Source organism: Salmo salar, chromosome 09 (genome assembly GCF_965601325.2).
Source record: "Salmo salar chromosome 09, fSalSal1, whole genome shotgun sequence".
Classification (NCBI taxonomy): Eukaryota; Metazoa; Chordata; class Actinopteri; order Salmoniformes; family Salmonidae; genus Salmo; species Salmo salar.
Window position 1 is genome coordinate 164,632,669 of NC_138299.1, and position 19,602 is coordinate 164,652,270.

At 41.5% G+C, this 19,602-nt stretch overlaps 1 non-coding gene across 1 annotated transcript; it reads right to left on the bottom strand.

The window, feature by feature from the left end:
• Positions 1-2,916: 2,916 nt before the first annotated feature.
• trnaa-ugc (transfer RNA alanine (anticodon UGC)) lies at positions 2,917-2,992 on the bottom strand. The gene has a single exon. It is a non-coding gene; the product is annotated as a tRNA-Ala (tRNA).
• Positions 2,993-19,602: the final 16,610 nt, after the last annotated feature.

Consider the following 19,602-nt stretch of genomic DNA (forward strand, 5'->3'; position numbering starts at 1 on the left):
ATGTATAATTCTCTCTACTATTATTCTGACATTTCACATTCTTAAAATAAAGGGGTGATCCTAACTGACCTAAGACAGGGAATTTTTACTAGGATTAAATGTCAGGATTTGTGAAAAACTAGTTAGGGTCAGAGTCAGGGTCCATTTTTCAGAATTTCCGCCTGACTGACGTGCCTAAAGTAAACTGCCTGTTACCAAGGCCCAGAAAACAGAATATGCATATAATTGGTAGCATTGGATAGAAAACATTTTGAAGTTTGTAGAAATGTTAAAATAATGTATGAGACTATAACACAATTGATATGGTTTGCAAAAATCCAAAGAAAAACCAACCAAATTGTTTTTTTTTTAGGTCCCAGGTCTTATAATGGAAAGCTATGGGTCTTATGCAATTCTAGCTCCCAGATTGCAATTCACTAAATGCCAACAGTCTTTGTTTAAGGTTTCAGGCTTGTTGCTTCTGAAACAAGGAATAATATGGAGTTTTGGTACAAAGAGTCACAGTGGAAAATCAGTCTGTTGGCGCACGATGAAGAGGAAGCGCGCCTGCTAATTTTACTTTTTGATTGAACATACTTCTTTCAGTATGAAATATTAGAGTTTATTTACATTTTAGGGTACCTGAGGATTAAATAGAATCATAGTTTGACTTGTTTGAACAAAGTTTAGCAGTAGCTTTTTGGATTCCTTGTCTGCAAGTTGAACGAGTGGATTACTGAAATCGATGGTGCCTACTAAACTGACTTTTTGGGATAATAAGAAAGATTTTATCTAACAAAACGACCATTCATGTTGTAGTTGGGACCTTGGGATTGCAAACAGAGATAGATTTTCAAAAGTCATTGATTTATTTAATCGCTGTTTGTGATTTTATGAAGCCTGTGCTGGTTGAAAAATATGTTGAAACAAATTGAAGTGGGTCTAGGGTGACAGGTAAGGTAGAGGTGATACAATCCTTGACTAGTCTCTCAAATCACTTCATGAAGACAGAATTGAGTGCTTCATGGCGAATAGTCATTTAGTTCAGTTACCTTTGATTTCTTGGGTACAGGAACAATGGTGGCCATCTTGAAGCATGTGGGGACAGGAGACTGGGATAGGGAGAGATTGAATATGTCCGTAAACACACCAGCCAGCTGGTCTGCACATCAAATCAAGTTTATTTGTCACGTGCGCCGAGTGAAAGGCTTGCTTACAGGCTCTAACCAACAGTGAAAAAAAGGTATTAGGTGAACAATATGTAAGTAAAGAAATAAAAACAACAGTAAAAAGACAGTGAAAAATAACAGTAGCGAGGCTATAACAGTAGCGAGGCTACATATAGGCACAGGTTATTCGGGCTGATTGAGGTAGTATGTACATGCAGATATGGTTAAAGTGACTATGCATATACGATAAATGGAGAGAGTTGGTGGGTGGCGGGACACAATGCAGATAGCCCGGTTAGCCACTGTGGGGGGGCACTGGTTGGTCGGCCCAATTGAGGTAGTATGTACATGAATGTATAGTTAAAGTGACTATGCATATATGATAAACAGAGAGTAACAGCAGCGTAAAAGAGGGGTTGGGGGGCACACAATGCAAGTAGTCCGGGTAGCCATTTGATCACCTGTTCAGGAGTATTGTGGCTTGGGGGTAAAAACTGTTGAGAAGCCTTTTTGTCCTAGACTTGGCACTCCGGTACCGCTTGCCATGCGACACTAGAGAGAACAGTCTATGACTGGGGTGGCTGGGGTCTTTGACAATTTTTAGGGCCTTCCTCTGACACCGCCTGGTGTAGAGGTCCAGCTTAGCCCCAGTGATGTACTGGGCCGTACGCACTACCCTCTGTAGTGCCTTGCGGTCAGAGGCCGAGCAATTGCCGTACCAGGCAGTGATGCAACCAGTCAGGATGCTCTCGATGTTGCAGCTGTAGAACCTTTTGAGGATCTGAGGACCCATGCCAAATATTTTTAGTTTCCTGAGGGGGAATAGGCTTTGTCATGCCCTCTTCACGACTGTCTTGTGTTTGGACCTGTTAGTTTGTTGGTGATGTGGACACCAAGGAACTTGAAGCTCTCAACCTGCTCCGCTCATCAGCTTTATTATCCAGAGGCTGAACATGAGCGAGTAATATACTCAGAAGTGGTGGATGGTGTGTGCGCCTCCTCAGTCGGACTAGAAGCCAACTCCAAGTACCTCTCCTCTGCCTGTGTTGTTTTGACTCAGCCTCTGGAATCAGTTCAATTGCCCTGGGGGGTGCGAACAAGGAATCTGCTTTGTGTCCCTGGTCGTAATGCTGGTAGTGCTGGGGAGTTACCATCGCTCTGATATCCAATAGTTCTTCCCAGCTGTACTTAATAACACAAAACTCATTCTGGGCTAACAATGCAAGGAATATTACATAAAAATACAAAATACTGCAACGTTTCCTAAGAGTTAGAAGCGAGGCAGCCCTCTTTGTCAGCGCCAATACAGACCCACTCAGACCCACACAGACCCACTCCAATTCGCGTACCGCCAAAACAGATCCACAGATGATGCAATCTCAATCGCACTCCACGCTGCCCTTTCCCACATGGACAAAAGGAATACCTATGTGAGAATGCTGTTCATTGACTATAGCTCAGCGTTCAACACCATATTGCCCACAAAGCTCATCACTAAGCTAAGGACCCTGGGACTAAACACCTCCCTGTGCAACTGGATCCTGGACTTCCTGACGGGCCACCCGCAGGTGGTAAAGGTAGGTAACAACACATCTGCCACGCTGATCCTCAACACGTGCTTAGTCCCCTCCTGTACTCACTGTTCACCCACAACTACGTGGCCAAGCACGACTCCAAAACATTTACATTTTAGTCATTTAGCAGACGCTCTTATCCAGAGCGACTTACAGTAGTGAATGCATACATTTCATACATTTTTTTCCCGTACTGGTCCCCCGTGGGAATCGAACCCACAACCCTGGCGTTGCAAACGCCATGCTCTACCAACTGAGCCACACGGGACCATCATTAAGTTTGCTGATGACAAAACGGTGGTAGGCCTGCTCACCAAAAATGACGAGACAGCCTATAGGGAGGAGGTCAGAGACCTGGCAGTGTGGTGCCAGAACAACAACCTCTCCCTCAATGTGATTAAGACAAAGGAGATGATCGTGGACTACAGGAAAAGGAGGGCCAAACACGCCCCCATTCACATCAACGGGGCTGTAGTGGAGCAGGTTAAGAGTTTCAAGTTCCTACAGAGGATAGCGCGTACGGCCCAGTACATCACTGGGGCCAAGCTCCCTGTCATGCAGGACCTATATACTAGGCGGTGTCAGAGGAAGGCCCAAAACATTGTCAAAGGCTCCAGTCACCCAAGTCATAGACTGTTGTCTCTGCTACCGCACGACAAGTGGTACCGGAACACCAAGTCATGTCCAAAAGGCTCCTTAACAGCGTCTATCCCCAAGCCACAAGACTGCTGAACAATTAATAAAATGGCCACCCGGGATATTTGCATTGACACCCCCCCTCTTTGTTTTTTACATGGCTGCTACCGACTGTTTATTATCTAGGCATAGTCATTTTACCCTTACCCACATGTACATATGTACACATGTCGACTAACCTGTACCCCTGCACATTGACTCGGCACCGGTACCCCCTGTATAGATATGTTTTCTTTTGTTTATTTTCTTAACACTGCATTGTTGGTTAAGGGCTTGAGAGTAAGCATTTCACGGTATTCACCTGTTGTATTCGCCGCATGTGACAAATACAATTTGATGTGATTGGACTGGATGCATGTCAGACTCAGAGGTGTAGTTCTGTGTCTAGTCGCTCTCTCTCTCTGCATGACCTTCCCTCTCTCGATGCTTAACCTAATCAATTATGGTTCAGACAGAAGAGAGATAAAGAGAGAGAGAGAGACCTTGTCAGAGCCCCCCAGGAGCCAGTGAATAATTCCCTTTGAGCCACATAAATAACATATTATATGGCAAGGAGGAGAAGAGGAGCAAGGGAGGGAGCAGGGAGGGAGGATGTAACGATGATAGAGAGAGGGAGCAGGGAGGGAGGATGTAAAGATGATAGAGAGAGGGAGCAGGAAGGGAGGATGTAACGATGATAGAGAGAGGGAGCAGGGAGGGAGGATGTAAAGATGATAGAGAGAGGGAGCAGGGAGGGAGGATGTAAAGATGATAGAGGGAGGGAGCAGGGAGGGAGGATGTAAAGATGATAGAGGGAGGGAGCAGGGAGGGAGGATGTAACGATGATAGAGAGAGGGAGCAGGGAGGGAGGATGTAAAGATGATAGAGAGAGGGAGCAGGGAGGGAGGATGTAAAGATGATAGAGAGAGGGAGCAGGGAGGGAGGATGTAAAGATGATAGAGAGAGGGAGCAGGGAGGGAGGATGTAAAGATGATAGAGGGAGCAGGGAGGGAGGATGTAAAGATGATAGAGAGAGGGAGCAGGGAGGGAGGATGTAAAGATGATAGAGAGAGGGAGCAGGGAGGGAGGATGTAAAGATGATAGAGAAAGGGAGCAGGGAGGGAGGATGTAAAGATGATAGAGAGAGGGAGCAGGGAGGGAGGATGTAAAGATGATAGAGGGAGCAGGGAGGGAGGATGTAAAGATGATAGAGGGAGCAGGGAGGGAGGATGTAAAGATGATAGAGGGAGCAGGGAGGGAGGATGTAAAGATGATAGAGAGGGAGAACAACAGTAGGATGGTGAAAAGAACAAGAGAAAGTACAAGTCAAAACAGGAGAGGTTCGATGGCTCTGAAAAAAAGACATGGATCTGAATTTTAATATTGCCGGGTTTGTATCAAACATACCATTTTAGATTGAGACCTTCTGGATAATTATACTGAACAACAATATAAACAACATGTAAAGTGTTGGTCCCATGTTTCATGAGCTGAAATAAAAGATCACAGAAATGTTCCATATGCACAAAAAAGCATATTTCTCTCAAGTGGTGTGCACACATTTGTTTACATCCATGTTAGTGTGTCACACCCTGATCTGTTTCACCTGTCTTTGTGATTATCTCCACCCCCCTCCAGGTGTCGCTCATTTTCCCCATTATCCCTGTTTGCCAGTTTGTATTGTTTGTCAAGTCCACCAGTGTTTTTGTTCTCAGCTCCTGCTTTCCAAGTCTCCCTTTTTCTCGCCCTCCAGGTTTTGACCCTTGCTTGTCCTGACTCTGAGCCCATCTGCCTGACCACTCTGCCTGCCCCTGACCCCACCTCTGGATTATTGACCTCTGCCTACCCTGAACTTGAGCCTGCCGTCCGGTCTCAACGTCAACAGAGAAGAGGCGACTCCGGGATGCTGGCCTTCTAGGCAAAGTTCCTCTGTCCAGTGCCTGTGTTCTTTTGCCCATCTTAATATTTTATTTTTATTGGCCAGTCTGAGATATGGATTTTTCTTTGCAACTCTGCCTAGAAGGCCAGCATCCCGGAGTCGCCTCTTCACTGTTGACGTTGAGACTGGTGTTTTGTGAGTACTATTTAACCTGTTAGGGCTAGGGGGCAGTATTGACACGGCTGGATAAAAAAACATACCCGATTTAATCTGGTTACCACTCCTACCCAGTAACTAGAATATGCATATACTTATTACATATGGATAGAAAACACCCTAAATTTTCGAAAACTGTTTGAATGGTGTCTGTGAGTATAACAGAACTCATTTGGCAGGCAAAACCCTGAGACATTTTCTGACAGGAAGTGGATACCTGATGTGTTGTATTACCTTTAAACCTATCCCATTGAAAAACACAGGGGCTGAGGAATATTTTGGCACTTCCTATTGCTTCCACTAGATGTCACCAGCCTTTACAAAGTGTTTTGAGTCTTCTGGAGGGAGATCTGACCGAACAAGAGCCATGGAACGATGATGGCCCATTAGACACCTGGCGCGCGAGTTCATGTTGGGTACCCTCGTTCCAATACGTTATAAAAGAGTATGCATTCGTCCACCTTGAATATTATTCATGTTCTGGTTAAAAAAGGCCCTAATGATTTATGCTATACAACGTTTGACATGTTTGAACGAACGTAAATATATTTTTTCCCCTCGTTCATGACGAGAAGTCCGGCTGGCTTAGATCATGTGCTAACAAGACGGAGATTTTTGGACATAAATGATGAGCTTTTTTGAACAAAACTACATTCGTTATGGACCTGTGATGAAGAGAATCAAAGGTAATGGATTATTTACATAGTATTTTCGATTTTAGATCTCCCCAACATGACGTCTAGTCTGTATCGCAACGCGTATTTTTCTGGGCGCAGTGCTCAGATTATTGCAAAGTGTGATTTCCCAGTAAGGTTATTTTTAAATCAGGCAAGTTGATTGCGTTCAAGAGATGTAAATCTATAATTCTTTAAATGACAATATAATATTTTACCAATGTTTTCTAATTTTAATTATTTAATTTGTGACGCTGACTTGACTGCCGGTTATTGGAGGGAAACGATTTCCTCAACATCAATGCCATAGTAAAACGCTGTTTTTGGATATAAATATGAACTTGATAGAACTAAAAATGCATGCATTGTCTAACATAATGTCCTAGGAGTGTCATCTGATGGAGATTGTAAAAGGTTAGTGCATCATTTTAGCTGGTTTTATGGTTTTGGTGACCCGGTCTTTGAATTGACAAAACATTACACACAACTCTTGTAAATGTACTGTCCTAACATACTCTAAATTTATGCTTTCGCCGTAAAACCTTTTTGAAATCGTAAAACGTGGTTAGATTAAGGAGATGTTTATCTTTCAAAGGGTGTAAAATAGTTGTATGTTTGAAAAATTTGAATTTTGACATTTATTTGGATTCAAATTTGCCGCTCTTGAAATGCACCTGCTGTTGATGGAGTGCACCACGGGTGGCATGCTAGCGTCCCACCTAGCCCATAGAGGTTAATGAAGCTGCCAGTTGAGGACTTGTGAGGCGTCTGGTTCTCAGACTAGACACTATAACATACTCTAAGGAAGGCCAGTTTTATTACTTCTTTAATCATGACAACAGTTTTCAGCTGTGCTAACATAATTGCAAAAGGGTTTTCTAATGATCAATTACACTTTTAAAATGATAAACTTGGATTATCTAACATAACGTTGTGGTGGATGAATCAGAATTAGTTGGGTAACATAGATAATTAAGATGTTTTATTAGTATAATATGCTTATGTGAGATACTTGTCATTAGAAAGTGTCCTTTGGACTCGGGTGTCTTTCAGTTGCACTTTTCCCTTAGCTGGGGCTCAGTCACTTGGGGCCCACAGAGGGGAGAGGTCAGACTTGTTTTTTACATGTCTCTGTTGCTATGCAGAATATCAGCAAGAGAGGAGGACAGAATTAAATTGTCTTCATATGTGAATGTGTTTTTACCTATTCTTAAACCATGTGAAGGGATGGTGTGATTAATGGGGAACCAATTATTTGTCTCCACAATGTCTGTGCGCAGGTCACTCTCCTCAGTGAGCTTGTCCAGGAGTGGGAACAAGAGGTGTTTTACTGAGGATGGGCCTCTATGAGATAGCACTGACAGAGGAGATTTACCGTGGGGGAAAAAAGTATTTAGTCAGCCACCAATTGTGCAAGTTCTCCCACTTAAAAAGATGAGAGAGGCCTGTAATTGTCATCATAGGTACACGTCAACAATGACAGACAAAATGAGAAAAAAAATCCAGAAAATCACATTGTAGAATTTTTTTATGAATTTATTTGCAAATTATGGTGGAAAATAAGTTTGCCAATAACAAAAGTTTATCTCAATACTTTTATATACCCTTTATTGGCAATGACACAGGTCAAACATTTTCTGTAAGTCTTCACAAGGTTTTCACACACTGTTGCTGGTATTTTGGCCCATTCCTCCATGCAGATCTCCTCTAGAGCAGTGATGTTTTGGGGCTGTCGCTGGGCAACACGGACTTAACTCCCTCCAAAGATTTTCTATGGTGTTGAGATCTGGAGACTGGCTAAGCCACTCCAGGACCTTGAAATGCTTCTTACGAAGCCACTCCTTCGTTTCCCGGGAGGTGTGTTTGGGATCATTGTCATGCTGAAAGACCCAGCCACATTTCATCTTCAATGCCCTTGCTGATGGAAGGAGGTTTTCACTCAAAATCTCACGATACATGGCCCCATTCTTTCCTTTACACGGATCAGTCGTCCTGGTCCCTTTGCAGAAAAACAGCCCCAAAGCATGATGTTTCCACCCCCATGCTTCACAGTAGGTATGGTGTTCTTTGGATGCAACTCAGCATTCTTTGTCCTCCAAACAAGACGAGTTGAGTTTTTACCAAGAAGTTCTATTTTGGTTTCATCTGACCATATGACATTCTCCCAATCCTCTTCTGGATCATCCAAATGCTCTCTAGCAAACTTCAGACGGGCCTGGACATGTACTGGCTTAAGCAGGGAGACACGTCTGGCACTGCAGGATTTGAGTCCCTGGCGGCGTAGTGTGTTACTGATGGTAGGCTTTGTTACTTTGGTCCCAGCTCTCTGCAGGTCATTCACTAGGTCCCCCCGTGTGGTTCTGGGATTTTTGCTCACCGTTCTTGTGATAATTTTGACCCCACGGGGTGAGATCTTGCGTGGAGCCCCAGATCGAGGGAGATTATCAGTGGTCTTGTATGTCTTCCATTTCCTAATAATTGCTCCCACAGTTGATTTCTTCAAACCAAGCTGCTTACCTATTGCAGATTCAGTCTTCCCAGCCTGGTGCAGGTCTACAATTTTGTTTCTGGTGTCCTTTGACAGCTCTTTGGTCTTGGCCATAGTGGAGTTTGGAGTGTGACTGTTTGAGGTTGTGGACAGGTGTCTTTTATGCTGATAACAAGTTCAAACAGGTGCCATTAATACAGGTAATGCGTGGAGGACAGAGGAGCCTCTTAAAGAAGAAGTTACAGGTCTGTGAGAGCCAGAAATCTTGCTTGTTTGTAGGTGACCAAATACTTATTTTCCACCATAATTTGCAAATAAATTCATTAAAAATCCTACAATGTGATTTTCTGGAGTTTCTTTTCTCATTTTGTCTGTCATAGTTGACATGTACCTATGATGAAAATTACAGGCCTCTCTCATCTTTTTAAGTGGGAGAACTTGCACAATTGGTGGCTGGCTAAATACTTTTTTCCCCCACTGTATGATGTATTTTGATAAGAACGCATAAAAAGCATTCCAGAGGACATGAGCTAATGGTTCTGTTCTATACCATACCAGGGAGGGACGGTTCTAGGGAGACCAGACACCGGTCTATATAATGAACACTGTTGAGAAAGCAGTTTCTGTCTACTGTGTTTTATAGATATCTTTTCATACAAAACGTAACCTTGTGACCCATTCTATGTATCTGTGGTTCGTCAATGTACGTTGAAGGGGTGGATTCTTGGGTATAAAATATCTCAGTAGCCATTGTGTTGGAACCTTCCTTTTTCAATGGCATCATTGAAGGTCAAGTGATTTGAAAAAGTATCTTAAAAAGATGTAGTTTAACACAGACTGGTGTGTTTGTAACTCTCCTCATTTGGTAATGCAGAAATTAGCCACCACAACGTGCCATTGGAACACAGGAGTGATGGTTGCTGATAATGGGCCTCTGTACACCTATGTAGATATTCCATAAAAAATCTGCCGTTTCCAGCTACAATAGTCATTTACAACATTAACAATGTCTACACTGTTTCTGATCAATTTGATGTTATTTTAATGGACAAAAAGCACATTTTTCTTTCAAAAACAAGGACATTTCTAAGTGACCACAAACCTTTGAACGGTAGTGTACATCGGGGACTCCTACAGGATTTATCCGTCCCTCTTCTCCTGCTGGCGCAGGTTTCTTCTTCGTGGAGAAAAAGGACAAGACCCTGCGCCCGTTACTACTCAATGACATTACTGTGAAGAATCGTTATCCGCTACCACTCATTTCCTCTGCCTTCGATCCGCTCCAGGTGGCCAATGTTTTCTCCAAGCTGGATCTACGAAACGCCTACTACCTGGTGCAGATACAATGAGAGGAAGACCGCCTTCAACACGACCAGTGGCCACTAAGAATATCTGGTCATGCCCTTTGGCCTCACCAACGTCTCTGCCATGTTCCAGGCTCTGGTGAATGATGTTCTCTGTGACATGCTGAACCGGTTTGTCTACATTGATGACATCCTCGTCTTCTCCCACTCCCTCCAAGAACACGTGCTCCACGTCCGACAGGTTCTCTAGCATCTTATGGAGGTATTTGGAGATAAATATGGATTATTTCGAACAAAAACAAAATTTCTTGTGGAAGTAGCAGTCCTGGGAGTGCATTCTGATAAAGATCAGCAAAGGTAAGAGAATATTTATAATACTAATTCTGAGTTTAGGTGACCCCGAACTTGGCGGGTGTCTGTATAGCTTGCTGTGATGGCGAGCTATGTACTCAGAATATTGAAAAATGTGCTTTCTCCGTAAAGCTATTTTAAAATCTGACACAGCTGTTGCATCCAGGGGTAGTCTATCTATTATTCTTTAACCTCTTACATCTAGACGTTCCGCTAGCGGAACACCTGCTCCAATATCCAATGATGGGCGTGGCGCGAAATACAAACTCCTCTAAAATACAAAAACTTCAATTTTTCAAACATATGACTATTTCACAGCATTTTAAAGATAAGACTCTCCTTTATCTAACCACACTGTCCGATTTCAAAAAGGCTTTACAACGAAAGCAAAACATTAGATTATGTCAGCAGAGTACCAAGCCAGAAATAATCAGACACCCATTTTTCAAGCTAGCATATAATGTCACAAAAACCCAGAAGACAGCTAAATGCAGCACTAACCTTTTATGATCTTCATCAGATGACAACCCTAGGACATTATGTTATACAATACATGCATGTTTTGTTCAATCAAGTTCATATTTATATCAAAAACCAGCTTTTTACATTAGCATGTGACGTTCAGAACTAGCATACCCCCCGCAAACTTCCGGGGAATTCGCTAACATTTTACTAAATTACTCACGATAAACGTTCACAAAAAGCATAACAATTATTTTAAGAATTATAGATACAGACCTCCTCTATGCACTCGATATGTCCGATTTTTAAAATAGCTTTTTGGTGAAAGCACATTTTGCAATATTCTAAGTACATAGCCCAGGCATCACGGGCTAGCTATTTAGACACCCGGCAAGTTTAGCACTCACCAATATCAGCTTTACTATTCTAAAAGTTTCATTACCTTTTGTTGTCTTCGTCAGAATGCACTCCCAGGACTGCTACTTCAATAACAAATGTTGGTTTGGTCCAAAATAATCCATCGTTATATCCGAATAGCGGCGTTTTGTTCGTGCGTTCCAGACACTATCCGAAATGGTAAAGAAGGGTTGTGCGCATGGCGCAATTCGTGACAAAAAAATTCTAAATATTCCATTACCGTACTTCGAAGCATGTCAACCGCTGTTTAAAATCAATTTTTACGCCATTTTTCTCGTAGAAAAGCGATAATATTCCGACAGGGAATCTCCTTTTCGGCAAACAGAGGAAAAAATCACAAAGGCGGGGGCGGTCGGGTCACGCGCCTAAGCCCAGAGTCCCTTGATTGGCCACTTGAGAAAGGCGATAATGTGTTTCAGCCTGGGGCTGGGATGACGACATTCTGTTTTTTCCCGGGCTCTGAGCGCCTATGGACGACGTAGGAAGTGTCACGTTAGAGCAGAGATCCTTAGTAAAAGATAGAGATAGAAAAGAAGTTCAAGAAATGGTCAGACAGGCCACTTCCTGTAAAGGAATCTCTCAGGTTTTGACCTGCCATTTGAGTTCTGTTATACTCACAGACACCATTCAAACAGTTTTAGAAACTTTAGGGTGTTTTCTATCCATATGTAATAAGTATATGCATATTCTAGTTACTGGGTAGGAGTGGTAACCAGATTAAATCGGGTATGTTTTTTATCCAGCCGTGAAAATACTGCCCCCTAGCCATAACAGGTAAATAATTTTTATATATTTTGTCAACGTTTATGATGAGTATTTTTGTAAATTGATGTGCACATTCACCGGACATTTTGGTGGGAATACATTTTCTGAACATCACACGCCAATGTAAAATGCTGTTTTTGGATATAAATATGAACTTTATCGAACAAAACATACATGTATTGTGTAACATGATGTCCTAGGAGTGTCGTTTTTTTTCCTGCGCCTCCGTTTATGTCCAAATGTTCCATTACCGTACTTAGAAGCATGTCAAACGCTGGTTTAACCTCTCTAGGGTAGGTGGGATGAAATCGTCCCACCTACTCAACAGCGAGTGGAATCCCGTGGCACGTTATTCAAATACCTTAGAAATGCTATTACTTCAATTTCTCAAACATATGACTATTTTACACCATTTTAAAGATAAGACACTCGTTAATCTAACCACACTGTCCGATTTCAAAAAGGCTTTACAACGAAAGCAAAACATTAGATTATGTCAGCAGAGTACCCAGCCAGAAATAATCAGACACCCATTTTTCAAGCTAGCATATAATGTCACATAAACCCAAACCACAGCTAAATGCAGCACTAACCTTTGATGATCTTCATCAGATGACAATCCTAGGACATTATGTTATACAATACATGCATGTTTTGTTCAATCAAGTTCATATTTATATCAAAAACCAGCTTTTTACATTAGCATGTGACGTTCAGAACTAGCATACCCACCGCAAACTTCCGGTGAATTTACTAAATTACTCACGATAAACGTTCACAAAAAGCATAACAATTATTTTAAGAATTATAGATACAGAACTCCTTTATGCACTCGCTATGTCCGATTTTTAAAATAGCTTTTCGGTGAAAGCACATTTTGCAATATTCTGAGTAGATAGCCCAGCCATCACGGGCTAGCTATTTAGACACCCACCAAGTTTAGCCATCACCAAAGTCAGATTTACTATAAGAAAAATGTGATTACCTTTGCTGTTCTTCGTCAGAATGCACTCCCAGGACTTCTACTTCAATAACAAATGTTGGTTTGGTTCAAAATAATCCATAGTTATGTTCAAATATCCTCTGTTTTGTTTGTGCGTTCAAGACACTATCCGAAGGGTAAAGAAGGGTGACGCGCCCGATGCGTTTCGTGACAAAAATGTCTAAATATTACATTACCGTACTTCGAAGCATGTCAACCGCTGTTTAAAATCAATTTTTATGCCATTTTTCTCGTAAAAAAGCGATAATATTCCGACCGGGAGTCGTTGTTTTAGTTCAAAGACAGAGAAAATAAAAACATGGGGTCACCTCGTGCACGCACCTCAGTCTCATTGTACTCTGATCGACCACTATCCAAATGCGCTAATGTTTTTCAGCCAGGGGCTCCAAAGACATCATTCGGCTTTTTTCCGGTTTCTGAGAGCCTATGGGAGCCGTAGGAAGTGTCACGTTACAGCAAAGATCCTCAGTTTTCAATAAAGAGAGTCAAGAAGCCCAAGAAATTGTCAGACAGGCCACTTCCTGTAAGGAATCTTCTCAGGTTTTTGCCTGCCATATGAGTTCTGTTATACTCACAGACACCATTCAAACAGTTTTAGAAAGTTTAGGGTGTTTTCTATCCAAAGCCAATAATTATATGCATATTCTAGTTTCTGGGCAGTAGTAATAACCAGATTAAATCGGGTACGTTTTTTATCCGGCCGTTTAAATACTGCCCCCTATCCCTAACAGGTTAAAATCAATCTTTATGATATTTTTAATGTAAAATTGCGATAATATTCCAACCGGACAATAGCATATTCATTCAAGAAGAAAAAGAAGGAACGGCGCGCTCGCAGGACCGCGCATATCCAATCCCTTTTTCCACAGGCAGTCCACTGATTGACTGAGCTCCTATTATCTGCCCAGTGACAGGAGAATGCTGAATGAAGGCTGTTGACAGCCAATGGAAGCCTTAGGAAGTGCAATGTGACCCCACAGAAACTGTAGTTTCGATAGAGAATCAAAAGTAGAACTTCAATTCTCAGACTTTCCACTTCCTGGTTGGATTTTTCTCAGGTTTTTGCCTGCCATATGAGTTCTGTTATACTCACAGACACCATTCAAAAAGTGTTAGAAACTTCAGAGTGTTTTCTATCCAAATCTACTAATAATATGCATATTCTAGTTTCTGGGCCAGAGCAGTAACCAGTTTAATTTGGGTACGTTTTTCATCCGGCCGTGAAAATACTGTCACCTACACCTCAACAGGTTAAACTGCCAATACTTGAAAGTCTCTCTCATCAAACTGACAATATTTGTTCCAGTTCAGGACCAGAAAGTATTAGGTTAATTTCAGAGCATCTCTCATTTACGTGGTGAGTCTTTATTAATAATATAGGCCATTTAGCAGATGCTTTCATCAATGCAACTTAGTCATATGCACATATACATTCTGTATGGGTGGCCCCAGCAGTAATTGAACCCACAATCCTAGCATTGCAAGCACCATGCTCTACCAACTGAGCCAAACATTACTCAGGAACCCATGCAGGGCAGGTCTCTGAACTCCTGGGCTAGCGCACTGACAGTCACCCTGATATCCACCGCCATGCCCATGATTTTGATTGCTTCCCCAATGACACCATGTTCCCCTATATAGTGGGCCAAAGAGGGCACTATATAGGGTGCCATTTGGGATGCAGCCCATGACTCCGCTTCTCCCTGCCTGCCTGCCACACAGACATAAAGTGTCGGGTCTGAGACGAGTGTGTATTAACGTGGACGCTAAGGATTATTAGAGGCACGAGGTTAGAGCGTGAGGAACTTGTGCTTTTGTGATCGGCACACAAAGCTTTGAAGGGCTAATGGGTTTGCATTCATCGCTCTGAAAGCAGAAACACAATGTCCTTCTAAGAGCTGAAATGTTTCTAGAGAGAAAAAAAAGTTATTGGTCAGAAACGGAGGGAGAGATAGTGTACGATGGAGCAGACCATAATAGAACAGAGCAGACCATAACAGAGCAGAAGATAATAGAGCAGCCCATAATAGAGCAGAATAGAGCAGACCATAATAGAGCAGAACATAATAGAACATAATAGAGCAGAATAGAGCAGAACATAATAGAACAGAATAGAGAAGACCATAATAGAACAGAATAGAGCAGAACATAATAGAACAGAATGGAGCAGACCATAATAGAGCAGACCATAATAGAGCAGAGCAGAACATAATAGAGCAGAACATAATAGAGCAGAACATAATAGAACAGAATAGAGCATAACATAATAGAGCAGAACAGAATAGAGCAGAACAGAATAGAACAGAGCAGACCATAAAAGAGCAGACCAAAACAGAGCAGACCATAATAGAACAGAATAGAGCAGAAGATAATAGAGCAGACCATAATAGAGCAGAACATAGAGCAGACCATAATAGAGCAGAACAGAATAGAGCAGACCATAATGGAACAGAATAGAGCAGAACCGAATAGAGCAGAACATATTATAACAGAATTCAACAGAACATAACAGAGCAGAACAGAAATTAACATAATAGAGCAGAATAGAACAGAACATAATAGAGCAGAACATAATAGAACAGAATAGAGCAGACCAAAGTAGAACAGAATAGAGCAGAACATAATAGAGCAGAACATAATAGAACAGAATAGAGCAGACCATACTAGAGCAGACCATACTAGAGCAGACCATACTAGAGCAGACCATACTAGAGCAGACCATAAAGGAGCAGACCATAAAGGAGCAGACCATAAAAGAGCACACCATAAAAGAGCAGAACATAATAAAACAGAATAGAGCAGACCATAATAGAGCAGAACATAATAGAACAGAATTGAGCAGAACATAATAGAGCAGAACATAATAGAACAGAATTGAGCAGAACATAATAGAGCAGAACATAATAGAACAGAATTGAGCAGAACATAATAGAGCAGAACATAATAGAACAGAATTGAGCAGAACATAATAGAGCAGAACATAATAGAACAGAATTGAGCAGAACATAATAGAGCAGAACAGAATAGAACATAATAGAGCAGAATAGAACAGAACATAATAGAACATAATAGAGCAGAACATAATAGAAACAAAGCAGACCATAAAAGAACAGAATAGAGCACAAGATAATAGAGCAGAGCATAATAGAACAGAATAGAGCAGACCATAATAGAGCATAACATAGAGCAGACCATAATAGAGCAGAACATAATAAAACAGTATAGAGCAGAACATAATAGAACAGAATAGAGCAGACCATAATAGAGCAGAATAGAACAGAACATAGTAGAGCAGAACATAATAGAACAGAACATAATAGAGCACACCATAATAGAGCAGAATAGAGCAGAACATAATAGAGCACAACATAATAGAGCAGAAGAGAACAGAACAGAATAGAGCAGAACAGAATAGAGCAGAACATAATAGAACATAATAGAGCAGACCATAAAAGAACAGAACAGAGCATAACAGAATAGAGCAGACCATAATAGAACATAATAGAGCAGAATAGAGCAGAACATAATAGAGCAGAACATAATAGAACATAATAGAGCAGACCATAATAGAACAGAATAGAGCAGAACATAATAGAGCAGAACAGAACATAATAGAACAGAATAGAGCAGAACAGAATAGAGCAGAACAGAATAGAACATAATAGAGCAGGACAGAATATAAAGCAGAACATAATGGAACAGAGTAGAGCGGAACATAATAGAGCAGAATAGAGCAGAACAGAATAGAGCAGAATAGAATGGAGCAGAGCAGAACAGAGCAAAGCAGAACAGAACAGAGTAGTGCAGAACAGAATAGAACAGAACAGAGCAGAATAGTCCAGAGCAGAAAAGAATAGAAGAGATTAGAGCAGAACAGAACAGAGCACAACAGAGCAGAACAGAATAGAGCAGAACATAATAGAGTAGAACATGATAGAACAGAATAGAACAGAACAGAACAGTGCAGAAAAGAGCAGAACGGAGCAGAACGGAGGAGAACAGAATAGAACATAATAGAACAGAACAGAACTGAATAGAACAGAACAAAATAGAGCAGAGCAGAACCGAATAGTAAAAAATGGAGAAGAACAGAACACAGCAGAACAGAATATCACTACACTACACAAGACAACACAAGGCAACACAAGATAATACTACACAAGGCAACACAGCACAAAGCAACACTGCACTACAATATACAACACAAGGCAACACAACACTACAGAGCACAAGGCAACAACACAACACTAAACCACAAAACTCAACACTTCACAACACAAGGTAACAACACAACACTAAACTAGACAAGGCAACACAACACTTCATTACACAAGACAACAACACTAAACAAGGCAACACAACAATACACAACACAACACTACACAAGGCAACACAACACTACACAAGGCAACACAACACTACACCAGGCAACACAAGGCAACACAACACTACACCAGGCAACACAACACAAGGCCCACACACAACTCTACATTACAGAAGTCAACATAACACAAGTTAACACAACATATCATAGTGTCGTTTTGTGTTGCCTTGTGCAGTATTGTGTTGTGTAGTACTGTGGTGCATTGTGTAGTGTTGCCTTGTGCAGTATTGTGTTGTGTAGTACTGTGGTGCATTGTGTAGTGTTGCCTTGTGCAGTATTGTGTTGTGTAGTACTGCGGTGCATTGTGTAGTGTTGCCTTGTGCAGTATTGTGTTGTGTAGTACTGTTGTGCATTGTGTAGGGCTGTGTGTGTTGTCTTGTATTTCCTTGTGTAGTTTAGTGTTGTGTTGCCTTATGTTGTGTTGTGTAATGTTGTTCAGTGTTGTGTAGCATTGTGTAGTGGTGTGTTGTGTTGCTTTGTGCAGTGCTGTGTCGTGTTGTGTAGTGTTGTGTTGCACAAGGAAACACAACACTACAAACACAAAGCAACACATCACTACACAACACTACACAACACTAGACTACATAAGTCAGCACTACACAAGGCAACACAACACAAAGCAACACAACACTACACAACACTACACAACACTAGACTACATAAGTCAGCACTACACAAGGCAACACAACACAAAGCAACACAACACTACACAACACAAAACTACACTAGACTACATAAGTCAGCACTACACAAGGCAACACAACACAAAGCAACACAACACTACACAACACTACACAACACTAGACTACATAAGTCAGCACTACACAAGGCAACACAACACAAAGCAACACAACACTACACAACACTACACAACACTAGACTACATAAGTCAGCACTACACAAGGCAACACAAAGCAACACAACACTACACAACACAAAACTACACAACACAAGGCAACACAACACCAGGCAACACAACACCACACTACCACTAGATTACACAACACAAGGCAATACAACACTTAAGTGACTTGCCTGGTTAAATAAAGGTTAAATTATAATAAAACACTACACAAGGCAACGCAACACAACATTAAACTAGACAAGGCAACACAACACACGACAAGACAACGCTACACTACACCACAAAAGGCAACACAAACTAACACAACACAATACAACACTACATAAGACTACACAACACCATACAACACTACACAACACATGGCAACACAACACAACTCAAGGAAACACAACGTAGCATAGTTTTGTGTTGCCTTGTGTAGTCTTGTGATGTGTTGTCTTGTGCAGTGTTGTATTGTGTTGCCTTTTATAGTTTAGTGTTGTGTTGGCTTGTGTAGTGCAGTGTTGTGTTGCCTTATGTTATGGAGTGGTGTGTCGTTTATTGTAGTGTTGTGTTGCGTTGTGCTGTGTTGTGTAGCAACGCAGCACAACAAAACACAAAGCAACACAACACTACACAACACCACACAACACTACATAAGGCAACACTACACAAGGAAACAAAACACTACACTACACAATACAAAGCAACACTACACAACACAGCACTACATATGGCAACACAAGGCAACACAACACAAGGCAACACAACACAAAGCAACACAACACTACTAGACACAATACAAGGCAACACAACACTACACAACGCAACACAACACTACTAGACACAATACAAGGCAACACAACACTACTAGACACAATACAAGGCAACACAACACTACTAGACACAATACAAGGCAACACAACACTACACAAGGCAACACAACACTACTAGACACAATACAAGGCAACACAACACTACTAGACACAATACAAGGCAACACAACACTACACAAGGCAACACAACACTACTAGACACAATACAAGGCAACACAACACTACTAGACACAATACAAGGCAACACAACACTACACAAGGCAACACAACACTACTAGACACAATACAAGGCAACACAACACTACACAAGGCAACACAACACTACTAGACACAATACAAGGCAACACAACACTACACAAGGCAACACAACACTACTAGACACAATACAAGGCAACACAACACTACACAAGGCAACACAACACTACACAGCACAAGGCAACAAAACACAAGACAACACTACACTACCACAACAACACAAGACAACACTACACAATACATTGCAACAAAACACAACCCTACACAACACAACACTACACAAAACAAAACAACAATACACTACACAAAACAACAATACACAAGACA